At 51.1% G+C, this 22,670-nt stretch overlaps 1 protein-coding gene and 1 pseudogene across 1 annotated transcript in view; both read right to left on the bottom strand.

Annotated features, from left to right (window-relative positions):
• The window catches only part of LOC147724823 (cytochrome c1, heme protein, mitochondrial-like), a 158,128-nt gene that overhangs the window by 31,720 nt on the left and 103,738 nt on the right, over nt 1-22,670 (bottom strand). The window lies entirely within an intron of this gene.
• Nucleotides 19,573-22,283, bottom strand: LOC147724824 (uncharacterized; annotated as a pseudogene).

The raw sequence follows: 22,670 nt of genomic DNA, 5'->3' as shown, positions 1-22,670 counted from the left end.
GTGTGTGCCTCCCTGCTTCTGAATGTAGTACATGGCCGTCATGTTGTCCGTCCGGATCAACACGACTTTGTTGCACAGATGTACTTTGAACGCCTTCAAGGCCATGAAGATTGCCATCAGTTCCAACACATTGATGTGCATCTTCCTTTGCTGTAGTGTCCATAGTCCCTGCACAGTGTAATGGAGTACATGCGCTCCCCATCCCTGGAGAGAGGCGTCCGTCGTCAGGATAATCTGTGGGACAGGCTCTTGGAATGGTCGGCCCTTGCAAAGGTTGTGTGGATTCCACCAATGCAGAGAGTTGTATGCCCGACCGCTCACCAACACTAGGTCTGTCAGTTGCCCATGAGCCTGAGTCCACTGACGTGCAAGGCACTCCTGAAGCAGACGCATATGTAGTCTCGCGTGCGGGACAATGGAGATGCAGGAGGCCATCATGCCCATCAACTGCATGAACACCTTCGCTGGAAGCGAGTGTTGAGGTCTGAATCGTTGGATCAGCGTCTGGATACTGGCGATTCTCACTGAATTTGGCTGCGCAGTGGCTGCCAGAGTGTTGATTGTCGCGCCCAGGTACTGTCGCACGTGGGCGGGCTGGAGATGGGACTTTGGGTAGTTCAGAGAGAATCCCAGATCGTGCAGGAGATGAATGGTGCGTGACACATGGTCGACGCACTGTCGTTCTGTCCTTGCCTGAATGAGCCAGTCGTCCAGGTAGGGAAAGACGTGGACGTGTTGGCGACGGAGATGCGCCGCCACAGTCGCTAGGCACTTTGTAAATACCCTTGGTGCCGTGGTGACCCCGAACGGCAGAACCCTGAACTGGTAATGCTGGTCTAAAATCGTGAATCTGAGATACTTCCTGTGGGAAGGATGCAGGGGGATATGAAAATAGGCATCTTTCAGATCCAGCGTAGCCAGGAAGTCCCCCTGCTGAAGCAGGGGAAGCACCTGCTGCAACGTGAGCATATGGAAGTGCTCCGAGAGGATGTACCAGTTTAGGGGCCTGAGGTCCAGGATTGGCCTGAGGGATCCGTCCTTCTTGGGAATCAGGAAATACAGGGAGTAAACCCCTGTTCCCCGCTCTTGCAATGGAACGAGCTCTATCGCCCCTTTTTGCAGCATGACTAGAACCTCTTGCTGCAACAAGGTCAAGTGCTCGCCTGACATAGGACGGCTCCTTGGGGGTATGTCCGGTGGAATGGAAGTAAGCTCTAGACAGTACCCGTACTGGATAAGAGACCTCACCCACCTGTCCGTGGTGATGGACTTCCACGCCGGCAGGAACTGCTGGAGTCTCCCCCCGACCGGTGTTGTGTGGTCGGGGGGCAGTGACAAGACGTCACTGTTTGTTGGTGGTGGTGGACCTGGAGCTATTGTTTCCACGTCCCCTGCCCTTGACGTTATTGCCTCTGTAACCACCTCTACCCTTGTTGTTGTACGAGGTTTGGGTGTTAGTCTTGTAATATTGTGTGGACTGGGATGCCTGTCCCCTTGAGGTGCCTCTGGAATTTGAGCGGCGAAAGGAACCACTCCGAAACTGCTGACTTTGTAAAGCCCCCATAGACTTGGCAGTTTCCGTATCTTTTTTCATTTTCTCCAGGGTGGCATCCACCTCAGGGCCAAACAGATGGTCAGGATTTGATTCAGTATTGTAGTTTGGATGTCAGGTTTGAACCCTGAAATTCGAAGCCAGGCATGGCGTCTAAGCAACACACTGGTATTGATAGCCCTGGAGGCTGTTTCTGCCACATCCAGTGCGCATTTGATGGATGCATTCGTAATGAGTTTTCCCTCCTGAATCAGCATCTCTCCTGCCTCCTTGTATTGGTCAGGCAAGTGTTGCAGTATGGCCTCTAAAGTGTCATAATGGGCCCTATCATAACGTGCAAGTAGGGCTTGTGTGTTAGATATTCTCCAGATATTAGCTGCCTGTGCAGCAATCCGTTTGCCTGAGGCCTCAAAGATCTTGGACTCTTTGTCTGGGGGAGGAGCGTCACCAGTAGTTTGAGAGTTCGCCGTCTTCCGAGCGTTGGAAACAACCAAGGAGTCCAAAGGCAAGTGTCCCTTGATATATGTAGGATCCGTGGGCGCTGCCTTATATTTCCTGTCGATGCGAGGGTTGACCACACGCGCCCGGGTGGGCTCCTTGAACACTTCCGTTGCATGTTTAAGCACCCCTTTAAGCATCGGCAGCGTCTTGACTGACTTTTCAGCTACAGAGAAAGTGTCGAAAAGGAAGTCCACATCCACGGGGTCCGAGTGTAGCTCGACGTCGTGGTTAGCCGCAGCTCTCTCGAGCAGAGCGTTAAAGGCCGCTGAGTCCTCAGGCCGGGGACGTTTTCGCCGCAAAAAGTTGCGCGTCCTGGCCCGACTGCGGGTCCTCTGGGTCGCCTCCGGCTGACCAAGGTTCGTGCTCCTCCTCCGGATCCGAGTACGCCGGATAGTTGTACTCGGCGTCTTCCTCGTCCGCATCGCCGGCGGCGGAATGCGTTGGCGAGTGTCCTAGGGCTTGTGGGGACACCGGTTCCACCAGCGCCGAAGAGTCCGCAGAGTCTCTTTTGTTTTTGAGAGGGATCTTAAAATGTTCCAACGCCGGCTCCGTCGTGATCTTCCTCTTGAGGAGAGACAGTTTCCCGGTGTTGGCGTCGATGATTACCTCACGACGTTCCTCTTCAGCAAGCGGTTGGAGTCGAAGCTTCGACACCACCAAGGCAGCTTTCGGTGCCAATACCTCCTTCGGGGGTCCACCCTGTTTCGGCGCGAAGGCCTTCGGCGCCGACTTGGGAGGAAAGGTGAAACGGATAGGCATTTGCTCCTTCGCAGGCTTAGGCGTGAGCTTTGGCGCCACAGTGCCCGAAGCGGGAACCACACTGTCCTTTCGAATCCGCTGCAGGGATTCCGCCACCTTCTTCGTCAAGGCCGGAGAGGGCTTGACCGGCTCGAGCGACTTCTCAGCATCGAGAGCCTGATCACCTGTAGGCGCCTTCTTCGGGGCCGACGCCCCATGGCTATGCGCGTCGTCGCCCTGACGCTTCTTCGGAGCCATCTTCGGGTCCACAACCCCTTTCGGAGCCGACGCAGCCGCGTCGGACGATCTCGCCTTCGGCACCGACCCCGAGGGCTTCGGGTCGGCCATCTTGGCGTGGCTTTTCGAGTCGGCCATTTTGGTTTTCTTGGAAGTTGACGCCTCCAGAACCTTCTTCACCAGAGCAACTTTCACTTTCGGTTTCGCATCCGAGGGTGCGTGACCAGTTGGCTTCACTTTCGTTTTCTTCAACGTAAGTGGTGTCTCATAAATGTCCGTGACCGGGCCCGGAGGCGGGGACGTAGGACTCATAGTTAGATCTTGGGTAAGGCCCGAAGGCGATCCCTCGACCTGGGCCGTATGAAGGGGAATAACCCCTGAGTCTGTTTGGGGATGCTCCTCCTCCGAGCTATCTCCCATAGTGGCAAATGCCTGATCGTCGTCCCCTACCTCGTCGGTGACTTCGTCAAAGTTCTCCTCACCCGCGTCGTAGGTCTCCCCCTCGGACGCGGGACTAGAGCCCGAACCTTGCCCGTCGTCTTCTACCTCGACAGATTCCTGGAATATGTCGTCTGGTGGGGGCGCCGCAGTCGATAACTTAGCCTGGAGCCTATGGGCCCGACGAATCTTCAGAGTCTTCTTGCACCGGAATTTCGAACACGCCATGCAGCTGTCCTCATGGTGATCCGGTGACAAGCATGTATTGCACACAGGGTGCACGTCGAGGTGTGAATATTCGGAGTTACACACCGGGCACTTCTTAAACGGAGTTCGCTCCATAGCAAAAAGTGTAGTGTAGGCCCGTCCGCGCCGAAAGCACGTGGAAGGGCAGCAAGAGATCGGAGCTGAGAGTCAGAAAAGAAACTCGTACGCAACTATACCGACGCCCAGCCTAGAGACCTTTTGGTCTCGATTAGAAGTTGAACAACTATCGGTTCCGACAGAGGGAACCGAAACACATCCGAACCCAATGGCGGAAAAAAACAATCTGGGGATGGAGGCGATGCCCATGCGCACTGTAGTCCAGGGGAGGAGCCACCTATCTCGTGATACTTCGAAGACTCTTCCAGGACAACAATGTGCAATCATCCGGACCCAACACTAGGTGGCGATCTATGCACAGATATGAATTCAGCAGCCCACATGCCTCGAACATATAAGCAGTCCTTGTGAGGATCTTCAGAGAAAAGCCTAGCCTTTCCACAGGATCTGCAAGGCCTGAAAAGCCTCTTTTTAGAGCTTTCAGCCATTATGAGAGAAATTAGGTACACACAATACCTTAATCCAGATGAAAAGATAGTTGAAATAAAGGTCAATAGTTCACTCAGGAACAGCAAACTGAGCAGAGCTCAGGGAGACTCCTTTCTCACACGAAGGCGGTTGGAAATCGGAGGCAGGAAGCTTCTGCTGGGGAGTGTGAGGGCAGGGCAGCAATGCTGATTGGCTGACTTTTGGACCAAACAATGGAGGTCTGATTACCAAATACTACAGTCCCTATGGGCTTTTCTATGCAGTTTTCTTCTCTAGGATACTGCTTTGGTCATTCTGTTACCATGAGACTCCCACCATGACGACGGGGAAGATACAAGCATGTGAATCTATGAAAGATGTAATACTGGAGAATAATTGATACTTGCACCTCATTGTTTACTGGTACTGTAGTTGTTACTTGTTTCTTACAAAGTCCTCAATTGCGACTAGGTCTGCGCTATATAAATAACTAACAAATAAATCAAGATGCTGCTTTCAGCAGCTCCATTTCAGTGTAGCACAAAAACATACAAGTAAGCAGTCTGTCGCAAAGGACAGTTTGTCTTAGGGTTCCATCTTTCACAGGGCTATTTTTACTAATCAAAATAGGTTGCTTCCAAATTTTGAACAGGAGGCATGTACAAGCTCGGATTCATTTTTAGGTCTCGCCTGAGCCAGCGCATGCGCTGCTCGGCAAGACATTTCGTGTGTGTCTTTTAAAAGTCAGACCACGCGCTTTTGGCTGGCTTAGAGCGTGCGGCTACAAGCACAATGACAAGCAGAGCCGCCATCTGGCTTTCCTCTCTCGTCATGGTGCCCGCACATTGCTCACCACTCGCCAGCCTGCTTTTGCTGATGCACGCGTGCACCACCTTGTTAGGTTTCCAAATAGGCTGCTGGTGCATGACGAACTGATCCTGGGAGCACAGTTTCATGAATTCAAACCGGAGGCGTTCTTTGACATTTCAAAACTATGGTTTTAATTTAGCAGGGGTGATCTACTACCTTAAAAAGACTGCCTTCTTAATAGTACCCGCTTTTAACCATCGTTGCAATTGAGTAACTACTACAACGTTCAGCCTGGTGTGAGCGTTGCTACTGACAGCTGGCGGACAGCAATACTTAATTCTGATTGGCCAACAGACGCGATAAAATATACAAGTTTCGTGCTCTGTTGAGCTCTCAGATTGATGGCGTGGAAACATGTAGATGTGCATATAATTACGTACAGTGCACAGCCCAGGAGTGCACTTCTCAACCCTCAACACCTACTCGCTTGCTTCCTCTTTCCTTTCCTGTTTTTATCATGCCCCTTTCGCTTTTATTAAAGGCCGCTAATGTTTGCTTTTCCTGTTCACCGACAGCTCCCTCCTTTTCTCCCTCCATTACGGCCCTTTCCAAAGCTCATCAAACTCAACGTTGCTATACGCAGCTAGTGTCTATGCTTTATGCCGCTACATTGCTACCTATTTCCCTACCCTTACAGCCTTTCACTCTCCATTCTATATTAAAGCACATTAAAGCCAAACATTGTTATGCCCTGCCACATTATGCACGGCTATTGTCTAGGCTTCACGCCGCTACACAACTCCCTATTTCCCTTTTTCTACAGCCATTTTCTCTACACTCTGTATTACAAGATCAGCGCTCATTAAAGGCACACTTTATTACAGCCTCTATTAGGCCCCTTCTGCTGTTATATATATCACACCCTACCACAACAATACATGCCTGCGTATGCTTTTTACCTAGCGCATGCAGCACAAGACATATGCACACGTTCAACTTGGGCCATTTGCGCAACTACTAGTCCCTCGCTCCCTCCCCATCGCTATGAAGTTCCTCTTGCTTCTTGTTATAATAACTGCTGCTCGTATTTACTTTTGGTTTTCACCATTCGCTTTTCTCCCTCCATCTTTACCACTTTCTTCCTGATATGCACTTCACTTTTGTCGCCTCAACACACAAAAGTGCCGTTCCATACACACTTCCTTTCCCTACGTGAACAAAGGCAGCACAAATGCACACGTTCATGTTTATAACACACGCACTTAAGTTGAAGTAGAAATTTGAAATGGTACAGGAGGGGGTTTCGGGGTGCACTAAAGCGCAGCAAATTATATGTACTTCAGGTGGTATTATCAAACTCATTCTTTAGCACACAATAAGCTGTATATACTATACAAGGTACAACTTATAAATATTAACGCGCCTCCAACTGCCCCACGCACAAAAAAAAAAAAAAAAACAGGCACGGAGTAACTTAATGTTGTATAAATATTTATAAAAAACAGTAAATCTCACAAAATACATTCACAAAGCAGTACATTACATCTTTAAGCCCTCTTACTGCACTCCATAATTTTAATACACTAGCTAATACATCTTTAGCTAACTACAATCTTCCATATAGCAGAACTGTTTACGGTCTGCGAGAAACATTCCTTTTTCTAATCTATCACACCATATTTTGTGTGTTCTCAATAAGCCGCTAAAATAAGCTTGTCTGGTTCGTATACCTCAAGCTCCGCCTTTACCCCTACCCGTAAAAGCTTCCATGACAATTACAAACAGCAAAGAGCTAGACTGAAAAGCGCCTTTGTCGCATCTGCCAGTTACATTTCCACAAATCTTATAATACTTTTAGATCAATGCCAAAACACTACAAGAAATAATCTTATGACACGTTCTATTACTGTACAAACAGCCATCTTAAACTAGTAAAGCTACAATAACAATCTTGTCACCGGACATTACTCTGCACGGGCAGCAGTAGCCTTATGCTAGTACGCTAATTAACTTTTTATTTTGCCTTTAAATACAAATTATTTCATCCATACTTTTCACAAGCTACACACAGGTTTTGCAGCACTTTTACCACTATTTCCCAGGATAATTTGTAACAAATACTACACAAAATACAGTTCGACCACTGCTTCCTCGCTCAGCTCACCTCCCCCCATTTCCACCTTCCTCCTCCATCACATGTCACTAGTCAATAGCGATTATAACTATACACATGCATTGTACCAATTTAAAGTCCTTACTACAACAATGCTCACATTTATACCCCATGACCTGTCGCTAAAAATACAGCGATGTTTACACTAATTGCAGTACTTATAAATATTTTAAAATAACCCATTACTCCACAATGTACCACGCTGCCAACTGCTCATAAATTACTACCTATTAAACAATGCGTTTGCTACATTGAATTGAATTGAATGTAGTCTTGTAAAGCGCAGACTTAGCCCAAGGGCATCAAGGCGCTGGTGCGCAGCAACTGGACAGAGATAAAATAGAGCTTAAGCAAAGGTATTAGGAAAAAGCCATGTATTTAAGGCCTTGCGAAATAGTAAACGAGAGGCCTGGCCGAAGATCTCTAGAGGAAGAGAGTTCCACAGTGGGCGCGGCCGTGGAGAAGGCTTTGCCACCTCATTTGACCTTCTGAACCCTAGGAACAAGAAGAAGGTTTTTATGTAAAGATCGAAGGGTCTACTGGGGGCATAGTGCTGGACAAGTGACTTGATGTCTTCAGAGCAAGCATCATAGAAGGCTTCGTGGGTCAAACACAGGATCTTGAAAGTGATCCTGCGGTCCATCGGAAGCCAGTGCAGGCTTCTAAGCGCAGCCTTGGCTGAATTGTGTCTAGGAAGATTCAGCACCAGCCATGCTGCCGTGTTCTGTGCCATTTGGAGCCGGTGGATAAGGCTCTTGTTAATGCCCTTGTAAAGGGCATTACAATAGTCCAGTCTAGAAGACACTAATGCCATAGTGGCCTGCTTACGTGCATCAGGGGAAAGATAGTGGGAGATCTTCCTGAGGGTCCTAATAATACCGAAACAGGTGGAAACAGTCCTGTTTACCTGAAGATCTAAGGAGAGGGCAGTATCCACTATCACCCCCAAGTTTTTCCCATGGGAAGCCGGGCAAGGGCACTCCCTGAGCACTGACGGCCAACACTCACTGGACCAGATTTCCTGATCTTTCCCAAAGATCAGGACCTCGGTCTTCTCTCCATTCAACTTCAGGAAATTCTCCACCATCCATTGGGAAACAGCCTACAAACAGTTCCTGAAATTGAGGGCACAGTCCTTTAGCGTATGTGTAATAGAGACCATTACTTGGGTGTCGTCCGCATAGGACAACACCTCCAACCCAAATGATCTCACCACATTTGCAAGGGGGGGGCCACATAAATGTTAAAAAGCGTGGGGCTTAAAGAGGAGCCCTGTGGGACCCCACAGTGCAAGGGTTTAGGGGCAGAAAGGAACTGGCCCATCTTCACCTTCTGTTCTCTTTCGTAAAGAAAGGAGGCAAGGAGACAGAGCAGAGCCCTCTACACCTATCTCTCCCAAATCGGGACACCAGTATATGGGGAGACAGGGTGTTGAAGGCTGCGGTGAGATCCAGCAGAATCAAGAGAGTGGTATGGCTGCCGTAAGGGCAGTCTCCGTGCTATGATGTCTCCTGAAGCTGTGTTGAGATCTACCCCTACATACTTTAAGCCAACACACATTAGGCACTTTGTGCTAACATATGTTAATGTCCAAATACCTTAAGCCTACAAACACACAAAAAGCATTTTCAATGCAATAGGTCTCGCATTTGTGAGAGATTGACCTATTGGCATTGTAAATGCCAAGGATTTTATTTATGTATTTTAAAAGCCTGCAACCACGTATAAATATGCACTTTGTACTTTTAGTCCTTGTTTACGAAATGCACAGCTGCCAGTAAAACAGACAGTTACTAACAGCCTTGCTACTCGTAAGCAACTACTACTATAACTAAAACGTGTGTGTTCATGCACTCATTGCAGGCTTTCAAAACACATACAAAAAAGGCATTATCATTTACACACAGCGCCGGATCCTAACGGAGGGCCCGCGGATAAGGGTTCGCGCCAGACCGAGAGGACCACATCTGCCTGTCCAAGGGTGTTCCGGGCGTTGGTCCCGTGCACCGCGCCTCTGTTCACGCGGCGCTCGGCCGCGGGGGCAGCTGCTGCTCGAATGCCCCACACGTAGCGCCCGGGGGGAGGCCAGTGTGCAACGCGGAGGAGCCCCAGCCTGTGAGGGTGGTTTCCCAACCAGAGACCGCAGCCACCTGGAGAACGACACGGGCGCTGCAGCCCGCGGCCCTGGCATCTGAGTACCACGGAGCCGGAGGCTTACTGGGGCGCCATCTTGGATTGGGCTGCGAGCAGGGAGCCGCGAGCCCAGTCGGCAGATGGGATTGTCCGCTGCGGCTCTCTGGACTCAGACCTTGTGCACTACTGACTGACTGCCACAGGCCCCTTCTGGGCGGGCCACAGTAGAGACCTCTGGGGCGCGGTTGCAGACCTACGCTACGGACCCAGAAAGCGATTAGCCACGGACAGAGCGGAGCGCTGCGACGACAGTGCCGGCATCAAGGCTAACACTGCAACCAATGCACAGACCTCCCTGGAGTGTGCCTAACACTGAGGGCGACGACCTCCCCATGCTCACAGAGGCACAGCCCCAAGACCCAGCGCGGCTGGTGGCGTGGAGTCCACTTCTAGAGCCCCACCAGTGCTGCTACCAATGTGGGGCTTTTGGGTGTTTGGTGTCTGAAGGAGGCCAGGTGAGCAGCCCTAACTGGACATATCGCTGGGCGCTGGCCCTATATTCGTACAGAGGAGGCTAACTCAGCTACCCATGTCTGGAGAAGTCAGAATGTGCACGGGCACAGGCGGGACGCAACCTCGAGACAGGATGAGCAAGCTCTCGAAGCAGGGGGACGCTGACCTTGTGTCGACCAAGCTGGACACTGTACTGGCGGCGATGGAAAGGCTGGAGGAATCTATATTGTCCACACGCACATCCCTAGAAGCGAAAATAGACGGAGTCGCCATTGACCTCACGCATCTCCGAGCCGACCACAGGAAGCTTGCAGACCGCACCACCACCTTGGAGACCTCGATGTCGGACCTGGAGCCCTGAGTCACCCAATCAGAAAGACACGTGAGAGACCTTCTCAATAGGGTCGAGTTCCTGGAGGACCGGACGGAGGACGCGGAAGGACGGGCGAGGCGGAACAACATACGGATAGTGGGAGTGCCTGAGAGATGGGAGGGGAGAGACCCCACGACGCACGTGGAAGACTGGTTGCGGACACTGCTACCGGAGGGAACACTGTCACCCCACTTCGTAGTGGAGCGGGCACACCGCGTTCCAACACGACCTCTCCCGACGGGCTCCACCCCCGCCCGTTACTGCTCCGTATTTTGAACTCTAGAGATCGTGACTCCATATTTAGGGAAACACGCAAGCTCCAGAATATTCAAATTGAAAACGCCCAAGTCATGTTCTTCCCGGACTACAGGAACAGCGCCAGAGGCACTCCTTCCTGGCGATGAAGCGGCGCCTACGCTAACTTGGACTCAAATACTCCCTTCTGTTCCCGGCAAAACTCCGAGTGGTGGAACAGGACAAAACACATTTTTTTCCAATCCCGAAGAAGTAGAATCCTGGCTAGATAACGGCACGGATAAAGACCCGCCGAGACACACAGACTCCTTCCACGCGAAGCGTAACAGAGGCTCGAGACGTAGAAACAAATCGCCACCGACTCCTGAGAACCGCCAACAGCCGGGCGCTGGCCCACCTGAGGAGGAGATGCATCGGGAGCAACGTGACGCACTAAGAGTGGTCGCGGAACTTAGCAACTCGCCAGCCAAACGGTCTCCCCCGACAGCAGACCACGGCGCCCTACAGCGTGACGACGAGGCAATTTATGGGATACCGGACTCACAGCAATCCTCGGACCTTCCTGATATCACACACCAGACGGTAGACCTGTTTAGCTGAGGCTCTGATACACTTTCACTTTCCTTCTACCTGCTCCTGTTGGACGGCTGCACGATTGGCGGCCGCCCTTTTGGTATTCCACCCTATATTTGTTCCCCAAGTTTCACTGATATGGATACGCTCCTTACAGACATGTTGTGCCTTTATTCCCTTAACAGGTGATTGTGTTTGTGTTTCAGAGGTGGGAGGCGGAGTGCTCCGGAGGCAGGGTTGGCGCTTTCGTTTAGCAGGGACAGCAGGGGACACTTAAGCTAATTTAATGACAGAAACCAAGATATGCACGTGGAACGCGCGTGGCATGCACACCTTCGACGATATCATATTTACGCATATTTGAAAAGACACAAAGTCCAAATAGCGCTCCTGCAGGAGACCCACCTAAAGGACACCGAGACACGCATGTTGAGGCGCAGATGGCGAGGGCAACTTTACGCTACAGGTTACTCATCGTATGCCCGAGGTGCGCTCATATGGGTCCAACCAGGGACCCTCCTTGAAGTAGATGACTCCCATATTGATCAAGAAGGGCGACTGGTGAGGATACAGGGCAGGCTGGATGGGCGCCCGCTTGTGTTGGCATAGATATATGCCCCTAATGTGGGCCAGCAGAGGTTTCTCACGGAGCTCTCCGAGGTCCTGTCCCCTTGGCATGGCCTCCCCTGGGTCTTGGGCGGAGACTATAACTGCATCTTGGACGCCACGCTAGACCGCTCCTTCCCGCCTCTCCCGGGGGCACCTATACTGGGGGCCATGAAGGCATTTAAAACCTGGGCAACCCAATGGGATCTACATGACGCTTGGCGCAGTCGGAACCCTGGCACCCGCATATATTCCTTTTACTCGAGCGCACAAGACCTACATGTACGATTGGACAGGTTCATGCTCACGACTTATTTGCTCCCTCAGGTGACCAACACACACTACATGGGTCGCACTCACTCAGACCACAACCCACAATTCCTAAGGTTCGCGTGGACACACACACACACACACATCCACCCGTCCCTACCTGGAGATTACAGCTGGACTTTTTCCAAGAGCCCCGTTCAGAGACTCCCTGTTCACTCAGATAGGTCATTACTTCGAAGAAAATGCGGGTACGGCATCCACCCCCCCAGGTGAGTGGGATGCGTTCAAGGTAGTGATTCGGGGACACTGTCTGGACACGCAGGTAAACCTACGGAGGCAGCTGGAGAGGGATTTAACGAAGATTGAGACAGAACTCCTACGAAAGGAGCAAACCGCGATTGAGGGTGGAGAGGGCGACGCACTAGAGTCCCGGGCAGAACATGAGCAGCTACTAGAGAGGTTACGATGCCTTAATTACGCAGCTCATTCGGCGCGAACACACCACAGGGGTGACAAGCCTGGCAAGCTGTTAACCTGGTTGATCAGCAGGGAAGATTGGACACACCCGGTAACGGCAATACAGACCGACAGGGGCGACATGCATTACACACAACAGGAAATTCACAACGCCTTTACCGCCCACTATGGCGCGTTATATCGTTCCTACCTGGAGGCCCCCACCCAAGACATTGTCGATTACTTAGTGGCCATACAACTGCCGACACTGAATGATGCACAACGCGCTGAATTAGCGGCACCTATCACGGCGGAAGAGCTCAGAGAGATTATAGCCGCACTCTCCAATGGCAAATCTCCTGGCCCAGACGGCCTACCAGCGGAGTTTTATAAGGCGTTCTCGGCTCTGCTAATTCCGGAATTGATCCGGATGTATGAAACAGCAATAGAAGATTCAACCCTCCCACCCACTCTCAATAAGGCTACCCTGATCTCCCTTCTAAAACCTGGCAGAGATGGAAAGAAGCTAGGGTTGTATCGGCCTCCAGCCCTCCTTAATACAGATTACAAAATCTTAGCGTCTACCCTGGCACAGAGACTGGCCCCTTTCACACCGGCCCTGGTGCACACAGACCAAAACGATTGTGTGCCCACATGCAGCACCTCTCATAACATCCACCGGTTGTTTAGAGTACAGGAATACGCCACGACTCGCTGGCCGAGATCGGGGTGCTTGACCTGGAGAAGGCCTTTGACTGTGTGGAGTGGCCCTATCTCAGGGAGGTAATGCTGAAGTTCGGATTGGGAGAAGACTTCACGGACATGGTCAGCCTATTATACCAAGCGCCGACGGTTCGCGTCCGCACCTTTCGCTACCTAGGGATACACATTTACAGAACTCTGGAAGATATACTGGAGGGCAACCTGGTCAGGGCCATCTCTTCCCTGCAGGCACAGATGACCTTCTGGAGAACACTCCCCCTGAATGCCCCAGGTCGGGTAACCCTGACAAAGATGAGTGTGTTACCTCGACTCCTATACTACTATTCCAACATGCTGGTCTATGTTCCCAATTTTCCGGGAGCTGGAAACTATGGTCAGGGCACTCATCTGGAACACGGGACGGCCCAGAGTGGCACTGCGGAAGCTCTATGCGCCTACAAGGGCAGGGGGTTTGGCGGTCCCTGACCAGGAACTCTACTATCTAGCCGCACAGCTGCAGTGGGTGGTCGGTTGGCTAGCCGGAAGGAACTGGGGGGATACGTCCTCGAATGCCCCAGCCCTGACAAACATCCAGGCTCTCACATTGTCCCACCCCTTGACCAGGGCACCTCGTCCAGCGCAGCTGCATTTAGCCGTGGCGTATCGATGTTATAAGCGATGCTTGTGGCTCACGTGAGCGGTGACACCCTATGCTCCTGCCCTTCCACTGCTGGGAAGCCCCAGTGATAGAGGGACCATCTCGGCATCTACGATAGAACACTGCGGACAAGCAGGGATAGAAACGATGGCTGATCTATACACAGATGGTGCCCTGCTTCCGTTTGACACAGGCATACCAGTTGTTACATGCATCCATAGTACACACATACACGGCAGCTTGGGGAGACATGTCTGAAGAGCCGCAGACACACCTCTTAATACAATACTTGCACATCATGGGAGGTGGAACACATGTGGTACACTGGCTAACTCAGGCATTGGTAACGCACACTGTTTGTACCCTCCAATCATTAAGAGACAAATGGGCGGCAGATAGAGGCAGGGATTGGTCAGACAAAGAATGGGAGAGAATCTTGGAGTGACCTAGCAACATCCTGCGTAACTCCCGCTTTAAGATCATTCAGTTCTACATTACACATAGAGCATATCTGTCGCCGGACAGAATAAACCAATATTTTGGCATCGGTACATTGGAGTGTCCACGCTGCTCCCTGGTGGGTGCGGATATACTCCATATGCTCTGGGCTTGTCCCAGGCTACACACTTATTGGACAGCAGTGGTGAAACTACTGACGAAAGGGGCCGGGCGGAACTGCCGCACACGTGGGAGGCCTGCCTGCTTGGGTTGTTCAGGAGGACAAAACTCACCAAGGTCCACTCCAGGTTCTGGGATCTAGGCATTATCACCGCCAAGCGACTAATCACCAAACGCTGGAAAAACAAAGATCCACCACAGCTCAGACACTGGTACACCTCTTTTAACAACTGAGCGGTGGCGGAGGAGGTGACCCTGAGTAGGGAAGAAACAGCGGGCCTGAGGGCCATACCGATAGCGCAACTGTGGGGGGATGTCTTGCAGACTTTCCGCCAGGCATACACCGACCAGGACACCTCTCAGACACCGCCCTCACCAAGTGACATTAATGTGACAGCAACGCCATAAAGGCGGACACCTAGAGGACATGACGGGACAAAGGGAGACACTGGCATGCTTAGCCCGCGATGCGACCAACGACCATCTTCCACTGCCTTACTGAGTTGAAACACCCTCCCCCTAAGCGCACCATCAAGTAACGCTACCATACCATACCCCCGCCCCGGATGAAGCCGCCCTCCCTGATCAATAGGCCTCAATCTATCCGGATGCAAGAATATACCCGCACTGAAACCCACAGACACGACACCTGATCATATACCCTACTGGACATGTCTCACTGGCGTATCCCCCTGCTCTTTACCCCCCCCCCCCCCCCTTTTTTTCCCCTTTTGACTCGCTCGTTCTTAATCATTGCAGGGAGCCTTATCCAGAGTTTCCTCCTATGTAATTCCCCCCTCCCCCTATTTGTTCAGTTCTTAATCCTGATCCCCCCCTTTCCAGTTACCCTAGTTGGACGTTAAGCAGAGAATTGATATCGGGACACCTTAGTTACTCTGGTGACCAATGACTAAGACATAGACACAGGACGGCATTGTCAGTGACTGAGAGCACAAGCGCCAGAGACTGTGGGGGCACTCCATGCGAAGAATTCACCGGAACCATCTGCAGAGATGTGAAGCGCGGCGTGGATGGCACGAGAGGCCTGCCTATGTACGTAACCACACCGTGCCACGTTCCCGTTGTAGCTGGGAATGTATTTACTGCTCTGATATACCGCCGGATACGCCAGCGCATCACACAATGAGGTATAGCTATGCAATAACTGGAATGAATCAGATAAAATGGAGGTATCAACCTCACTAAAATTGACATCACTCAGTGGAGATAACAAGCATGAGCTCATATTGCCAACATGAAGAATTACTGTGTGATTCTTGTGACACCTTCCTTCCAGCACTGATACCCAGGGCATGAGACTAATACACTGTATAATATTACTGCTATATGCGCTTAATGCAATGCCTTGAATGAGGATATCTCCTACTGTCTCGCTTGAATGGTTACTATGTGTGATATTTCACGGTTATATTCTCAATAAAATATATCCAAACAAAAAAAAAATGATGGCATTGCATCCCGTCTAAACTATTATTTCAATCTGCAGCAGTCTTCTTTCTCGTTTAATTGTGACTGGACTCTGAGCATGCTTTTGGAGATAAGCACAATTACGTTTTACTTTACCTAAAACTAGCCAGCTCTAATTTTTCTGATGGCTTTAATTGTCTTCAGTCTGCCGAATCCGCACTTGTTTTGGGTCGTGTTTATGTGCTTGACGGGTTTTAGACAACAAGCTCTCGGCATTGCTGTGCGGGGGAAAGCATTCCTTTGAACCCTGATGCGGGGATACTTGATGTAATCAAGAGCATGTGAAAAATATCAGGAGGGAGGCACAAGGAAATTCTTGCACATATCTAAAATATCGAGAGAAATACATTCTCCAATTTACTTCCATTACTGGCATTTTTAAAGTGTAAGAAAAAAAATGGTTACTTTTGCTGAATGAATATGCTACTTACCAGTATGCATCTGTTCTTGGCATGTAGGGCTGCTAACATTCATATCTTAGCATTAGATCGCCGCCTAGTGTTGGGTCCGGATGATCGCACATTGTTGTCCTGGAAGAGTCTTCTAAGTATCCTGAGATAGGTGGCTCCTCCCCTGGACTACAGTGCGCATGGGCATCGGCTCCATCCCCAGATTGTTTTTCGCCATTGTGGCAGAAGATGGAGTGAAAAGTGTAAAGGATGTCCATGCTAATGATTGAATACAATAGTATATCTGCAGCTGCGACAGGCACCGGGGAGGAGGGTGGGCGATATGAATGTTAGCAGCCCTACATGCCAAGAACAGATGCATACTGGTAAGTAGCATATTCAGTTCGAGGCATGTGGGCTGCTAAATTCATATCTTAGCATAGAATATATAGCAGTCCCTCCATCAGCGGCGGTTGCCCGTGCCAGCTGCAGAAACCTGAAAAAGTGTCTTGAGAACAGCCTGTCCTACAGCCGCTTGCTGCTTGGAATGCACATCAACACAGTAGTGTTTTGTAAAGGTATGTGGTGTAACCCACGTGGCTGCTCTGCAAATGTCCTCTAAAGGAATGTTCCCTAGGAAAGCCATGGATGCCCCCAATTTGCGTGTGGAGTGCGCCCTTGGGGGTACTGTTAAAGTGCGCTTGGCCTTTTGATAACAGATTTGAATGCACTTAACAATCCATCTGGCTATTCCTGCTTTGGAAATCGGGTTGCCTTTGTGTTGTGGTGAGAAGGCAACAAAAAGTTGTTTTGTTTTCCTAAAGTGTTGTGTCCTGTCTATGTAGTACATCAACGCCCTCCGTACGTCTAACGTATGGAGCATTCTTTCCGCCACGGTTTGTGGGTTTTGGAAGAATGCCGGCAAGTCGATAGTTTGGTTGAGATAAAATTGTGACACCACCTTCGGAAGGAATTTGGGGTTAGTACGTAGCACTACCCTATTTGGATGAATCTGAATGAATGGCTCTTGGATTGTGAGCGCCTGTAGCTCACTAACACGCCTCAGTGACGTAATAGCAATTAGGAAAGCTACTTTCCACGTTAGGAATTGTAGTTCACACGAGTGCAGTGGCTCAAATGGTGGTCCCATCAGTCTGGTGAGGACCACATTGAGGTTCCACACCGGAGCTGGCGGTGTTCTTGGGGGAATGACTCGTTTCAGACCTTCAAGGAAAGCTTTAATGGCAGGCACCCTGAAGACAGAGAGATGCTGCCTGTTTTGAAGGTAAGCTGCGATGGCGGATAGATGTATCCGAATAGAAGTGAACGCTAGCTTGCACTTGTAAAGATGTAACAGATAGCAAATGATGTTAGGGATAGATGCATCTAGCGGGTTTATGTCATTGGCTGCACAGTAAATGACAAAACGCTTCCATTTTGCGGCATAGCATGCTCTGGTTGTTGGTTTCCTCGCCTCCTTGATGATGTTCATGCATTCAGGAGGTAGGTTGAGGTATCCAAACTCTAAGACTTCAGGAGCCAGATCGCTAGGTTGAGCTGTTGCGGATCTGGATGCTGAATTTCTCCATGGTTCTGCGTCAAAAGCCTGGGCGTGAGGCGCAGTCTTTGATGCGGTACCACAGAGAATTCGAGGAACGTGGTGTACCAGGCCTGGCGCGCCCACGTTGGAGCAACTAGGATGAGTGTCATCGAGTGTTGCCTTATTTTTCTCGCCACCAGTGGTATCAGAGGTGTCGGGGGAAAAGCGTACGCAAATTTGCCTGACCAGTTCATCCATATCGCATTGCCCTGTGATTGCGGGTGTGGGAACCTGGCGGCGAAGGTTTGGCATTTTGCGTTTTCCTTTGTGGCGAACAGGTCTATCTCTGGATGACCCCACTGCTGGAAATACGGTTGTAGCACCGAGGGATGTATCTCCCACTAGTGCATCTGGCGGCTGTGCCTGATGAGCAGATCCGCCATCTGGTTGTCCGTGCCTGGAAGGTGTTCTGCCATGAGGAAGATGTTCCTCTGAATGGCCCACTTCCACATGCTCTGAGCCAGATGAGACAGCTGCGGTGAGTGGGTGCCCCCCTGCTTTTGGATGTAGTACATCGCGGTCATGTTGTCCGTCCGGACTAACACGACTTTGTTGCACAGATGTACAATGAAGGACTTGAGCGCCATGAAGATCGCCATCAGTTCTAGATAGTTGATGTGCATCTTCTGTTGCTGCGTCGACCATAGTCCCTGCACCGTGTAAGTGAGCAGATGAGCTCCCCATCCCTGGAGAGATGCGTCCGTTGTCAGGATAACCTGTGGCACTGGCTCCTGGAACAGTCGGCCCTTGCAAAGGTTGTGTGGAGTCCACCAATGCAGAGAGTCGTATGCCCGACTGGTAACCAACACTAGGTCTGTTAATTGTCCCTGAGCCTGTGTCCACTGATTTGCTAAGCACTCCTGGAGCGGGCGCATATGCAGTCGTGCGTGAGGGACTATGAAGATGCAGGAGGCCATCATGCCTATCAACTGCATGAACACTCTCGCTGGAAGTGAGTGTTTTGGTTTGAACTTCTGGATTAGAGACTGCATGCTGTCTATCCTGACTTGGTTTGGTTGAGCTTTGGCCGTCAGGGTGTTGATCATCGCACCCAGAAACTGCCGGACATGTGCCGGCTGAAGATGCGACTTTGGGTAATTCAACGAGAAACCCAGGTCGTGAAGGAGGTGAATGGTAGTTGACATGTCCGCGGCGCACTGTTGTTCCGACTTGGCTTGAACGAGCCAGTCGTCCAGGTAGGGGTAGACATGGATGTTCTGCCTCCTGAGGTGCGCTGCTACTGTCGCCAGACACTTGGTAAACACCCTTGGGGCTGTGGTGACTCCGAAGGGTAGGACCTTGAACTGATAATGCTTGCCTTGGATAGTGAACCTGAGGTATTTTCTGTGGGACGGGTGTAGTGGAATGTGGAAATAAGCATCCTTGAGGTCTAAGGTTGCTAAGAAGTCTCCTTGGTTTAACAAGGGAAGAATCTGTTGCAGTGTAAGCATATGGAAATGTTCTGACAGTATATACAGATTGAGGGGACGGAGATCCAGAATTGGTCTGAGAGATCCGTCCTTCTTTGGAATAAGGAAGTACAGGGAATATACCCCTGTGCCTTCCTCCCCCCACTGGCACGAGCTCGATTGCTCCCTTTTGCAGCATCACCACCACTTCCTGCTGCAATAAGTGCAAGTGCTCTGCGGACATAGGTCTTTGCCTTGGTGGAATGTTGGGTGGAGTGGATTTTAACTCTAGACAATAACCGTACTGGATAAGTTGTCGCACCCACCTGTCTGTGGTGATGTTGATCCAGACGGGCAGGAACTGCTGTAGTCTCCCCCCGACAGGTGTTAAGTGGTCGGGGGGCAGTGACCGAGAGTCACTGTTTGCTTGGGGTAGAGGAGCGTGAGTTGTTGTTTCCTCTGCCGCGTCCTCTGGTGCTGTTTCCCCTGTAGCCCCCCTTGTTCTGTTTGGGGTACGAGGATTGTGCTCCACCTCTAGAGAATTGTGATTGCTGACCCATCTGTCCTCTGGTGACTCCACGGGCACCTGAGCGACGAAAATTATTGCCACGAAACTGCTGTGATTGTAGGGCCCCCATAGACTTAGCAGTTTCGGTGTCTTTTTTAATTTTTTCTAGGGTGGTGTCAACATCTGGACCAAACAGTCTATCAGGATTGACTGGTTGATTAAGTATGGTTGATTGAATGTCAGGTTTAAAACCCGATATGCGGAGCCACGCCTGTCGTCTCAGCATAACGCTAGTGTTAATGGTCCTAGCGGCTGTGTCCGCGGCATCAAGTGCACACTTTATGGCCGCGTTGGAGATCAGTTGCCCTTCCTGTATAATCATTTTGGTGCCCTCTTGAAACTGCGGAGGCAGGTGTTGCACAATTTGCTCTAGGGTGTCGTAATGCGACCTATCATAACGTGCCAATAGTGCCTGTGTATTTGCAATACGCCAGAAATTGGCAGCCTGCGCAGCTACACGTTTGCCTCCTGCCTCTAGCACTTTGGACTCCTTATCCGGGGGAGGAGCTTCACCCGTTGTTTGGGAGTTGGCCCTTTTTCGGGCATTTGCGACCACCAGGGAGTCAAGCGGCAACTGTCCCCGAATGTATGCAGGATCTGCAGGTGCTGGTCTGTATTTCTTTTCAATACGTGGATTGACCACCCTAGCCCTGGTAGGCTCTTTAAAGATGTCCGCAGCATGCTTGAGGACTCCTTTGAGCATAGGCAGTGTCTTTACAGTTCTGTCTGAAACTGAAAAAGTGTCGAATAGAAAATCTTCTTCAACTGGGTCAGCATGCATGTCCACATCATGATTAGCAGCTGCCCTCTCAATGAGTGCATGGAAACCTGCAGAATCCTCTGTTGGGGATGCACGTGCACTGAAAGGCTGTGGGTCCTGCCCCACATTTTGGGTGTCTTGGTCCCCAATGTCATCATATGAATCCGGCTGTGAATCTGGTTCATTGACTGGGAAAGTGTATTGGCCATCTTCATCATAACCCTCACTTTCAGAGTGGTCGGGAGACGGAGTTGGGCTCCGTCTTGGAGGAGGCTGGATAGGTTCCATGAGGCCTGAGGCGTCTTGGGGAAACTTTTTCTTCTTTAGGGGTATGACATAGTCCACCGGCTGTGAAGTGATCCTCCTCTTGTAAAGGGTCAATTTGCCAGTGTCTGCATCGATAAAGCACTCAGAATCCTCTTCTGAGTTGAGTCCTCGACCTGAAAGTGCCCCTGCCGTCGAAGAATCCGACTTCTTTGGCGTCGATTTTGTTGAAAAGGCCTTCGGCGCCTCTTTTGGCGGCAGGAGGAAGAGGAGTTTACTCGCAGGCTTGACCGGAATGTCTATCGCCTTCTGCGGCGATGGCGCCGGCGCCGACGAAGCAGAGGCCTTCTCCCTAATTCTTTGTATTGAAGAAGCGATGGGGGACGCGTCACTGACAGTGGCCTTTGGCACCGACGAGGAGGCCTTGCCTTCGGATCCGACGTCGTGTTGGCCCTTCTGAGTTTTGGACGATGATGCCGCGTCCGCCGACCCAGAGTCCTTGGACCGATGCGCAGATGTGCCAGCCTTCGATCCGTGTGACTTTGACGGCATTGCTTCTACCACGCGTCCGGCAACCGAAGTCCCAGTCGGAGCTGGAGCCGTGTCGCTGGCTTTGGCGGGCTTAGCCGGCGCCGCAGCGCTTGACCTGTGCGTGCCACTCTTCTTAGAGGATCCCTCCTCTGGCACCGATTTCGACACTGTGGGATCGACAGATTTCTTCGACTTCTGTGGACCGGAGGTCGACGGAGTCGATGAAGCAGCGGGCTTTGTCGTTTTCGCTGGTACGGCCGCCATCTTAGGGACGCTCGAGTCTTTAAGTTTTGGTTTCGGTTTTGGCTCGGCCATTTTAGGTGTAGTCGATACCGTAGGTTTCAGTTTCGGTTTCGATACCCTATGCGCAGCAAGTATGTCCGTGGCCGGGCCTGAAGGCGGGGCCGTGGCTTGCGCTACGGGGTCTTGGGTAAGGCCGACAGGCGATCCCGTGACCCGCTCTTTATGTCCGTAAACTTCGGGGCATAGCTCGTCCCCTGAGCTATCTTCCGCGGACCCATAAACCTCTTCGTCGTCCCCTACCTCGTCGACGTATTCAAGGCCTTGACCCACGACTCCGTCGTCGTCTTCCGGATCTGCCTCGACCTCCGTCTCGGGCGGGGAGATTTGAAGATGATGGCTCTGGTCCTCCTCTTCTCGGTCGAAGATGTTTTCTGGATCCGGGGCCGCTTGTTTGGCCACAAGGCGCACCGCGCGCCGAATCGTGAGTGTCTCCTTTGACCTGAAACTCGCGCAGGCCATGCAGTTGTTTTCGTTATGGTCTGGTGAAAGGCATTTGTTACAGACCGGGTGTACGTCTATATGTGGGTATTTGGACCCACAGAGCGGACAGAGTTTAAACGGACTACGCTCCATGCTGGAAAGTCGCTGTCGAGTCGCGATGAGAAGGCCTCGATGTCCGAAGAGTGCAAATACTCCGCTGATTCCGGCTCCGAGAGACGGAAGAACTCGAGACCGCACGCAAACAATACCGACGTAAAGAATACAAGGCCTTTTGGCCGTTTAAAGTTAAGTTTTCTCGGTTCCGACAGAGAGACGTCGAGACCGCATCCGAACCCAATGGCGGAAAAAAACAATCTGGGGATGGAGCCGATGCCCATGCGCACTGTAGTCCAGGGGAGGAGCCACCTATCTCAGGATACTTCGAAGACTCTTCCAGGACAACAATGTGCGATCATCCGGACCCAACACTAGGCGGCGATCTAATGCTAAGATATGAATTTAGCAGCCCACATGCCTCGA

This window comes from Lissotriton vulgaris, chromosome 4_1 (genome assembly GCF_964263255.1).
Source record: "Lissotriton vulgaris chromosome 4_1, aLisVul1.2, whole genome shotgun sequence".
Taxonomy (NCBI): Eukaryota; Metazoa; Chordata; class Amphibia; order Caudata; family Salamandridae; genus Lissotriton; species Lissotriton vulgaris.
The sequence above is the reverse complement of the archived record's forward strand: the minus strand, read 5'-3'. Positions and strand labels throughout refer to the sequence as shown.